Genomic DNA, 9975 nt, shown 5'->3' with positions numbered 1-9975 from the left:
GTGATCGTCATCAAGTTCCACTTCTGATGTTTGAATTAGTCAAAACACTTGCAGGAAGGACATTTCGTCTGCAGACTGGACATGTCTGGAGGGTGTGGACATGGTCCCCTAAGACTGCCCGCAGAGACTGGGGAGGCTGGGGACACTGAGGAGGCTGGGGAAGCTGGGAGGCAGGGGAGGCTGGGAGGCTGGGAGGCTGGGAGGCTGGCTTCAGGTAATGTGAAGGGACTGAGCGGGGGGTGGCTTCTCTTCAGGCTGCTGGGCAGACAGTGAGGTCGCAGGACGGGGCTTCGACTGGGCGGCTCCCTGCACCCCTGCTGACCGCGAAGTGAGTGACCAGGCCCCTCGCGGCTCTGCTCGCGATACGATGCCCAGTGCGCCCGCCTCTCCTCGCCGGGGGCTCCGGAGAACAGGCCACCTCAGCAGTGTCATGTGCACCACGCGAGGTCTCTCACCCTTCAGTTTATCAAAAGCTGTCACAAACAGAGGTTTATTTTATTAAACATGTCTTGTCCCATGTGACCTCTTACGAGCGTCGAGTGCCAAAGAGGGAGACCTGGGTCTGCCGATCGTTCCGGGTCTCGAAGACCACTGGGAGCTGGCATCACGTCCGTTTGAGATTCTCGAGCGTAGGGGACGGTGTGCGCCTGTCTTCATGTCACCGGCTCCTGATGGAGCCTGGAATCTCACGGTTACTCGAGTTTCTTCAACTCGATGTGACTATCACTGCGAGCTGGGTTTGGATCTCACAGAAGCCTCCGAAGGCCAGCTCCACGGTCCGCTGTCCGTTGCAATGTCCACACATGGCAAGACGTGGCTTGAACCCACCCCCGCTACACCCCTCTTGGTCACTCTGAGCCGTCTGTAGGCGGTAGGAGCTGCTTTTATCTGTCCGAAAACCTTCAGAGGATGCTCTCGCATCTAGAATCTGATTTAGTCGCCTTGGACAGAGTCCCGCTCACGCTTTATCTGCCCGTCGCAAAGACCCTCAGATCAGGGGTCGGTTCCGTTCGGTTTAGTTTCGTTTACTAACAGCCGGCGCTTCATGAGTCTCCACTGCTGTGTGATCAATGAGTTCACAACCTAGTGGCTTCGGGAGAGAAGCTTGCAGCATCCCCAGGATCTGTGGGTCAGGAGTCCAGCACGGCTCAGCGGGCCCCCTGGGTCTCTGTGGGCTGCAGTCGAGGGTCGGCGGGCTGCAGCTACCTCGGGCCGGGCTGAGGCAGGACCCTCTTTGGGCATTATAATTTAGTGCGAGGCGCAGATAGAGAAGCAGGCTCATTTCGGTGTAATCATAAGCAAAATAATACAGACATTTGAAAAGGCGTAACGGCAGCTCAGGGAAAGGATTCAACTCCACTGACAAAGGGTGGAGAGGTGGAAGGCAAAGAAGGCTTCCTGGAGGAGGAGGAGCATGAACTGACATTCGGGGAACAACTGCCCCCCAATCCCAGATGGAGGACACTAGGACCAAGCTGTGCTGAGGACTGGCCTAGCTGGCCGCCCAGGGCTCACGGGGCTCCTGTCCCCGCCCCCCCCCCACAGAAGGCAGACAGCAGATGGCTACTGCAGCGCTCGAGGTGGCCGGTGAGTGGTCAGAGCCGCGGGACAGCCTCACCCTGGAGCCCACGCCAAGGGGACAGGCACGCAGGAGTGCGTTTCAGCACTGCGCGCAGTCAGCCTGCGGCGAGCTCCTGCCGCCAGCCTCGTGAACACGGGTGGTGAGAAGGTGAATTTTGAGACGTATGTCGATCACGTCCCTGAGAGCACTCGGGGCGAGGGCTGTTTACGGAAGATGCAGACACGAGAGAAATGCCCTGTCCCGCGGCTCCCTGGGGTGTCTGTCACCCAGGGAATTTGCAGAGTCCCCGGTTGACGCTGGCGGGGGGTGCTGACAGATGAAGGGCGTCAGCAGCTGGGTGTTGGGCGAGGAGGTGAAGGGTGTGCAGTGAGACCCGCATCCACTGACGCAGGGGGATCTCGCCCCCCGGGGAAGAGGAGACGCTGTGTGCTGCGTGAGTGTCCCCAGCGTGCTCGGCCAGCATTGCCACCAGGCGTGTGGCCCAGCGCGTCGCTGAACGCTGTCTGGCCGTGGAGCCTGAGGGAGGCCGCTGAGTGCAGGCAGGTCCAGCACAGCGCGTGCCGGAGGGGCCCGGCCTGGCGGCCACAGGACGGCCCCGAGCAGACGGCCTCCCGGCCGCATCGGCCGCCCCTCGCTGGCCGGCGTCTGTGTGCCGTCTCCATGGGCATCTCCATGCTCTGCAGCCCGCCCCGCGCTGCCAGGCCCTGGGGCAGCCCCTCCAGGGAGACCGGTGAGGCCTCGCTGCCGAGGCCCCGACCCCCTGTCTGACCAGCAGAAGCGACCTGAGCCCCATCTCTCTGATGGCAAAGGGCGGCTCACAATGGGGGCCACGGCCCGGGACCCCATTCGTCACGACTCATCAGGACCCCTCTATCCTCGCCTGAGTGAGGGAAACAGACTCGGAGAGGCTGCCTGTTGTCTGGGGTCAGCGGTAATTTCTGTTTTCTTCCTCACGCATTTTCCTGTATTTCCTCAACTTTCTGCCATAAGCAAATGTGACTTTTAGAAAAATAAATGTTATCGAGGTGCTCTGCCTCCTCTGCCACGGCTCCCTCCGCTAGGACTGCCCAGGGGTGACAGACGCCAGGGCACAAGCCTGGCCCTGGAGCTTTGGGGACCGTTGTGCGGCACAAGGGCCCAGCCCCCCGCCCGGTTAAGCGCATCCGTGGGTATCGGACTGTCTGGCTCCACGCTGGCTGCAGTGCTCGGCTGAGGCATTCTGGGTAAAACATTGATTGTTTTAAAATACTCTTTCCGAGCAGCAAGAACACTGGCGAAGGGCAGCTTCCTCGCGGCAGAGGCTCCGGAGTCCCTGGTGGTGCCCGGACCTGTGGAGGGACGGCGCTCGCGGTCAGCGCCACGCTCTGCCCCGCCGTCGGGCCCGGCTGTTGTTTCGTTTTCAGAATCAGACGTGAGACCCTCGAGTGGGGACGATGCAGCTGAGGAGAGCGGCAGAGGGCGGGACGTGTGGGCCAGCGGCACCCGCGCTGGAGCACGGGGTGGTGGGCGGCAGGGGCGTCCGGGGGGTCTGCGTGCGCCTCCCTTGGAGGGGCCGGAGGGGGAACTCGGCCTGGACTCAGATGCCTTCCAATGCCCGGCCTGGGCCCGCACCCGCCTGGCAGGGGCTCTGTCCCCTGCGTGACTTCCGGTACCTTCTCTCTGGCTCACCCAGAGGCGTCTCACCTGGGAGACAGGGAAGTAGGTCTCGGGCGTTGGGAACGGGGTGACAAAGTGCTGGTGGCGGGCGTCTCCCCCTCAGGGGCGCGGAGGGACACGTTTCTGTCTCCCCTGTTTGCTCTCCCCGCCCGGGGCCCCCATTCCTGGAAATGACTCTAAACAGGCTGCTCGGTGTCTGTCCGCTCGAGCCCCCTCCCTCAGCTCCGCGCTCTGCCCGGCACCCCTCCGCCTCCCGCAGGACCGGGGCGCCTGAGTCGCCGCAGCCCGCGTGCCCACGCGGGTCAGGTGCCAGGCCCTGCTTCTGCTTGTCAGAGTGAACTGTTCGTAGCGTGAACCTCTTCTCTGCCTGAAATTCCTGGGTGACTGTCAGTGTCCCACAGCGGAATGCGGGCCCCACCCTGATTGCCCTGGTTCCCCCCGTCCAGCCTGCTCTCCCCCCAGCCCCCTCGCAGCCACCGCGACACCTGAGCGTGACCCCAGTTCCCGAGGGCTCCGCTTCCCGCTGGGCACGCGGCCGGGCCATCATCCTCTGCTGCCCAGAGCGGCGCCCCTCCCGGGCCTGGCCTTCCCGCCACAGCACTCAGCTGTCTCCGCCGTCGGGCCCCTCCTCCCCCAGCCACTTGTGGGTATCAGAAGCTCTTGCTTGCAAATTACAAAACCACAATCCAGTGTGACTTCGGGAAGACGGGAATTCGCTGGCCTCTGAATGGAGTCAGGGACGGATGGTGTCACACACGGCCAAGGGGAGGGGCTCGCCGCACACTCCCTGTGCCATCTGTCGGGGGTCCCTGTGCTCGGGACCGGAGGCTCTCAGTGGCTTTAGGTTTCGCTGGCCCAGTTAGCACCTGGGGTAGAAGCCACTCTCTTCCCAGAGTTGTGGGGAGGGTCCTGGCTACGGCCCTGCGGGGCGGGGAGGCCCTGGTTTTCCTGGAATCGAGATCCTTCGCCCGGCTCTGGCCCGGCACTGGTGACCGCGGCTGCTTATGGGTCTGCCCATCACTCCTGCCCACGCGCTCCTCCCCCACTGGACGAGCGGATGGAGGGTCGTTTCCCTCCCTCCCGGCCACGCAGAAGAGTGTTGCACGCAGAAGCCCCCCGTCTGCGTCCACCCGCGCAGGCAAGGAACTCCGTCCGGGGGCTTTAGCCTCATCTGTGGATACCGCAGGGCATTTCGGGGTTCACGTGCTCTCAGTCTCCAGCCTCCCACCGGCAAAATACGGGGTTCGTTTATCTGTCTCCTAGGGCCCTTCGCATGGCCATTGAGGTCTCTGCATCATGACAATATTCGTTCCCACCTGTGATCAGGCTAAGGAAGACTCTGCCCAGTTTGCCTGAGCAGCCCTGGCGGAGATTTCTGGCTGGTCACCCAAACCCACGTGACCCTCTTCCCGACACACAGCGGGAGGCCGTGTCCCAGCCGCCCCTGCAGTGGGGTGCGACCCTGCGACTCAGTGTTACAGGGAGGGACGTGAGCAAAGGGGGCTGTGGGCCTGGCCAGGGGACGCCCGTCCCCGCGACCCCGCGCCCTTTCCCACGTCCCCCCCGCGGCCCCGCTCACATCCCCACGCACGGCCGGGCGCATGTCCCCCCTTACGTCCCCACACACGTCCGCGTGGCTGTCCCCACCCACTGATGTGGGGATGGGCCCAACAACCTCGGCGGCCACCTGCTGGATACGGCCAGGCACCCCAGCCTGAGCCCCCTTGTGGCGGGGCCCTTCCGGCCTGCCGGCCCTCCAAGTTCTGCTGCGCCCCAAGAGAAGCGTCGGCTGTGGGCAGCTCCCACCCTCGCCCACAGCGACAAGCGGTCTCTGCAGCGGACCCCAGTGGGAGCTCAACCTGAGGATTTTTATTAAACAGCAATGACAAAAACCTGTGCCTAGAGGCCAACTGAGTGAACAGAAATATAGAAATCCACACTCACGGGCATTTCCAGACTTCAGCTGGAAGACGACGTATCCATTCTCTATTCATTACTTGTACAACGTAGAGCTATATTGTGCATGTTCAGTGCACAAAGTTACACAATATTCCCGCCCGTTTCCAGATGCGGAGTCTGAGGAGACGCCGTTATCTAACGACATTGAACTTCAAAAACTAACACCTTGTTCTTTGAAGCTGGAGCTCAGCATTTTCCAACACAGTTAATTGGAATAATAGCATAAGCGATAAAAACTAAAATATTTGTATAAAAAGTGGCAAGTGTTAATGTGATAATTAAACAAACTAATTAGGAATCTTTAAAGCCTCAAATTTTACTTCCTAGCCCCAAAGATTGAGAGTGGAGGTGGGGTCCGAAAGGCCCGCCGTCCTCGTTTGGGTCACGTGTGGGGACAGCCTGGGCGGGTCTTGTCCTCGAGATGGCACTGGGCATGGCCTCACGTCTCCTTAAGCCACCCTTGGCCAGGAGCCCCTGCCGGAAGTGATGGCTTCTCTCCGACACCCTCGGGGCTGCCCCGAGACCACCCGCATGGCCTCTGGGACGGGAAACCGGAGGCGTGTCATCTGAGACAGGGGTTCTCCGGAGACACAATCGATCATGCGCACACACATGCACACGCAATGACACACTACTTACATGCATGTACTATGCACAGCGGGCTCACGCAGCTTTGGAGGCTGGCACGTCCAGTCTTCAGGTGGGTCGATGGGCCGAAGACCGGGGTAGAGCGAGGTGGCAGACGAGGTCCAGAGGTGTCTGTGGGGGGCTCCCTCCCGCGGGCAGGGCTGGTCTTTCTCGCTAGTCACGCCATCAACTGATTGACCGAGGCCCACCTATTGGGGAGAGTGATCTGATTTACTCAGTCTATTGAATTAAATGTTCATCTCATCCCAAAACGCCCTGGCAGAAACATACAGAATAATGTTTGACCATTATATGGACGCCCTCGGCCCAGCAAGTTGGCCCTTACAATTCACCATCTCAAGGGATCGGCGAAGTTTTTCAATAAGGGGCTGGGTTGTAAATCTAGGTTAGCAAGCGCGTGGCCTTGGTCTCTGCCTCAGCCTCTCCGTTTAGTGTGAAACCTGCCACTGACAACACTCGAACGAATGAGCGAGGCTGTGTTCCAATAAAACTTTATTTATATAAGGAGGCCGGGGGCCATAGTTTGCCGACTCCTGATTCTGGTAAATAGCTAACATTAATCGAGAACTTAGAATGTTCTCCAAGTGCTGTTGATGGATAAGTTGATTTCGTCTTTTCGAAAATCCTCAGGAAATTCGGGCATGGCTGAGTAACCTGCTCAAGGTTACCAGCTAGTTAGTGGCAGAACTAGCCCTCAAACCCGGGCCCGAGGCTTCGCTGGTCCTCAGCCGCCGACCCGCCCCGACGGCCTGAGCGCGCGGTTCCCACGCAGACGCCCTGGGGGCTCACGCCGGTGCCAGGCACCGGGCTCCGCTTTTCCCTGACGCTCTGGTTTGGGGCCACTGGGAGATCGACGTCACCATCTGCTTTTGGGGAGACGGTCTCTTCTTTGGGGGCCCTCGGACGGAAGATGCGGTGACTTTGCGTCGGCGCGATTTCGCCACGTTTCGTGCGGGTGAGCATAGCGATACCGTGTGTGCCGGATGCGCCCGTCACTGGGCCGTAAAGCTCCGCGGGCGAAGTCGGCTGACGCTCGCCAGACCCTCTGTGATGGTGTCGACCCCATTTTTCTCCAGGCAGGAAACAGGTTCAGCGCAGACAAGTAACATTTTCCAGATCGTTCTCTCAGGAAGTGCTGCGGGTCGACTGAGCCTGAAGCACGTGTGTCTGTGGGACACACGCTGTCGCTAGGCCCCCCCTCTGCAGTGAACGTCAGATCGTTAAAATGAATCGGAGCTGTAATCGCGCTTTCATCAATGTCGTCGAAGACTCTTGGGTGTTTCAGTTTTACCAATAGCTGCATACGCCGCAAAGCCACAGCCTCGATCATTGTTCTGGTTCTTTTCACCAGCGCCCTTCCAAAGCCGACGATTTCACTTCGGGGGACGTCACGACATATACCACTATTGAGCTTGGGTCATCGCCTCCATTTAGGTCCCACTAGTTGGCACAGGAATAATGACCAAAGCAGGGGTGGCATGTCCTTGAGGCATTGTTTCTCAGAATCCACGTATTGAGCAAAACCCTCTGACATCTGACCCCGCGAAGTGTCAGCGTGTGGGACGCTGAAAGGCCCTCCGGGGCCGGTGTTCTGGTCAGATGGGACTTGAGCCTAAGAAGTGAGGCAGGTGCCGGTCGCCGTGTGGACATGCGGCCCCTGCCCCAGGCAGATGGAGAGGGCGGCAGGAAGGGCGTTCTGGGCAAGGGCCAGAGGACGAGGCATGAATGTGCAGGTGCGACCGAGGACGCGGAGGTGGGGGACGCGGTGCGCGGACCGAGGACGCTGGGGCGGGGGACGCGGTGCGCGGCCGGGGCCACTGAGGGGCAGAGTGTGCGCAGGGCCCCGCGGCGCGGGTAAAGCTCGTCTTCTCTTCCCAGCAAGCCCCCTCCCTGCACCTCACGGGCGGCCGCTGAGGGCGGGGAATGAGCGGACGGACTTGCACGCAGCCCTGCAGCCGGCGCTTTCTTGGCTGGGATTGGAGCCTGTTCCCAGCAAGCCCCCTCCCTGCACCTCACGGGCGGGCGCTGAGGGCGGGGGATGAGCGGACGGACTTGCACGCAGCCCTGCAGCTGGCGCTTTCTTGGCTGGGATCGGAGCCTGTTTTGATAGCAACTTTTTTACTTTTTTGCTATGACTTTTTACCTCTCTCAGACCTTGTCACTGTCCCTGTAAAATTGTCGTCAGTGTGAGTTTGGGGCCAGGGGACTGATGAGTCAGGACAGTGACCGCCCGGTGGCAGGGGGCCCGGCGGGGGTGGGGAGGGCTGTGCAGAGCTGTGAGCCCCGGAGGCCGCCCTGCCCCGAGGCGGGGAGCCTTTCCCGCCAGCCGAGGCCACGGGGCCCCCAGACCCTGTGGCTGCTCCGTGCTCCCTGCTCCCAGATACTGCCTCCTGCCTGGTTGATGCCAGGCTTGCTCTGCCGTGGGGACCTGGAGCGGCACTGCGTTTGGGGGCAGCCGAAGTGGATGGTCCCGAGCAGGGAAGCGACTCGGGTCTCAGGATGAGGAGGGACTGGGGGACTGGGGATCCCCCAGGCTCCGCTGAGCCCCGTCTGTCTCCCGTGCCCGCTCCAGGCGGGCACTCCCACCACGATGGCCCACCGCTGCCCTGGGGACGGGGGTAGCTGGACTTTGTCGATGAGCGTGTGAACCAGGGCGTGTGCCCTTCAAACTCCCCCTTCACCGCCCTCCCTTCGCTTGGAGTGGCCACCGCTCACTGGCCATAGGTGTTCTCTGCACAGGGTCTGGGGTGTCGCCCGTCTCCGATGCTCCATGGAGAGCTGGCAGAGGACAGGACACGTGCAGCAGACACCGCCAGAGGCCCGGGAGTGTCACGGCCGCTGTCCCGCCCTAGCCCTGGCCCCAGCCCCAGCCCCACGCCTGTCCTAAGCCGCTTCGGTCCTGGGCAGCCTCGTAGGACACAGGACCTGGAGCCTCACTCCCGCTGGGCCTGCTGGCTGAGGAGCCAACGTGAGGCCACAAAGCCGCTCACTTCCCAGCCCGACACTGTCTGCTCTCACCGTAGCCTCCAGACAAACCGAGGGAGCGCGGGGTCCCCGTCATCGAGCTGGGCAGGGGAATGCCTGCGTGTGGCCTTCGGGCGGCTGTCACCCCGTGTGCAGACGTGGAGCAGGGAGCTCGTGCAGGTGCCGTGACAGTGGCTTCGAGGACACATTGAGGGCCACTGCCTTGCTTGAGGGAGGCCCTCCCAGACTGGCCGGGCAGCAGGGGTGAGCTGGGCGCAGCTGGCAATGGGGTCGGCGCGCAGGGGCTCGTGGTCGGGTGGAGAACGTGGCCCCGAAGCCCAGGGGCCTTCTGTGGCAGGGGTGCAGTAGAGAGAGACACAAGGCTCGTGGGGGTGCAGGGAGGGAGTGGTGTGGCCAGGAGGGCTCCAGGTGGTGGGGCGGGGACACAGATATGCATGTGGGGACAGGTGCTCACAGTCGTGTGACATGAGTAATAACAGCCAGGTGGGCAAGTGGGGGAGGGGCCCGAGACACGGACGGAGCCGTCGACCCTCGGTGGTCACGGCAGCTGTGTTCCGTGGACTCACCACCAACACTGCATTCGTGGCTGCGGGGCCACAACTCCTGGGGGGCGGTGCAGGGTTAGGGCGTGTCCCAGGGTCCCCAGAGAAACAGCCATTGGGATGTGCACATATGCATGGGATAAGGTTCACTTTAAGGGCTGGGTCATGTGACAGGGAGGCTGGTAAGTCCCACCTCCGCAGGGTGGGCCATTGGGCTGGTGGCCCCAGCAGAGCCGATGCCGCAGCCCAAGCCGGGAGGCTGCCTGCTGCTAAAACGCTTCCTTGGGGAAGATCAGTCTTTGCCCAAGTCAGGTCGTCAACTGATTGGACGAGGCCCACCCACGCCAGGAAGGGCAATCTGCTTCACTCAGAGTCTACTGACCTAAATGTCAGTCTCATCCAAAAGCACTCGCGCATCAGGGCACACATCAGGGCACCACGGCCCAGCCGAGCTGACATGTAAGATTAACCGTCACGGACACCCATGGACCTCCGGCCACATTTTCCTCAACCACACCACACAGGCCCTTGTTGCATGCGTGGTTCTGCTCAAAGACACCTCGCTAAGACATGTCGTCGACTCATTCGCACTGAGCTCACGGC

This window comes from Pteropus alecto, unplaced genomic scaffold (genome assembly GCF_000325575.1).
Source record: "Pteropus alecto unplaced genomic scaffold, ASM32557v1 scaffold61, whole genome shotgun sequence".
Taxonomy (NCBI): Eukaryota; Metazoa; Chordata; class Mammalia; order Chiroptera; family Pteropodidae; genus Pteropus; species Pteropus alecto.
The sequence above is the reverse complement of the archived record's forward strand: the minus strand, read 5'-3'. Positions refer to the sequence as shown.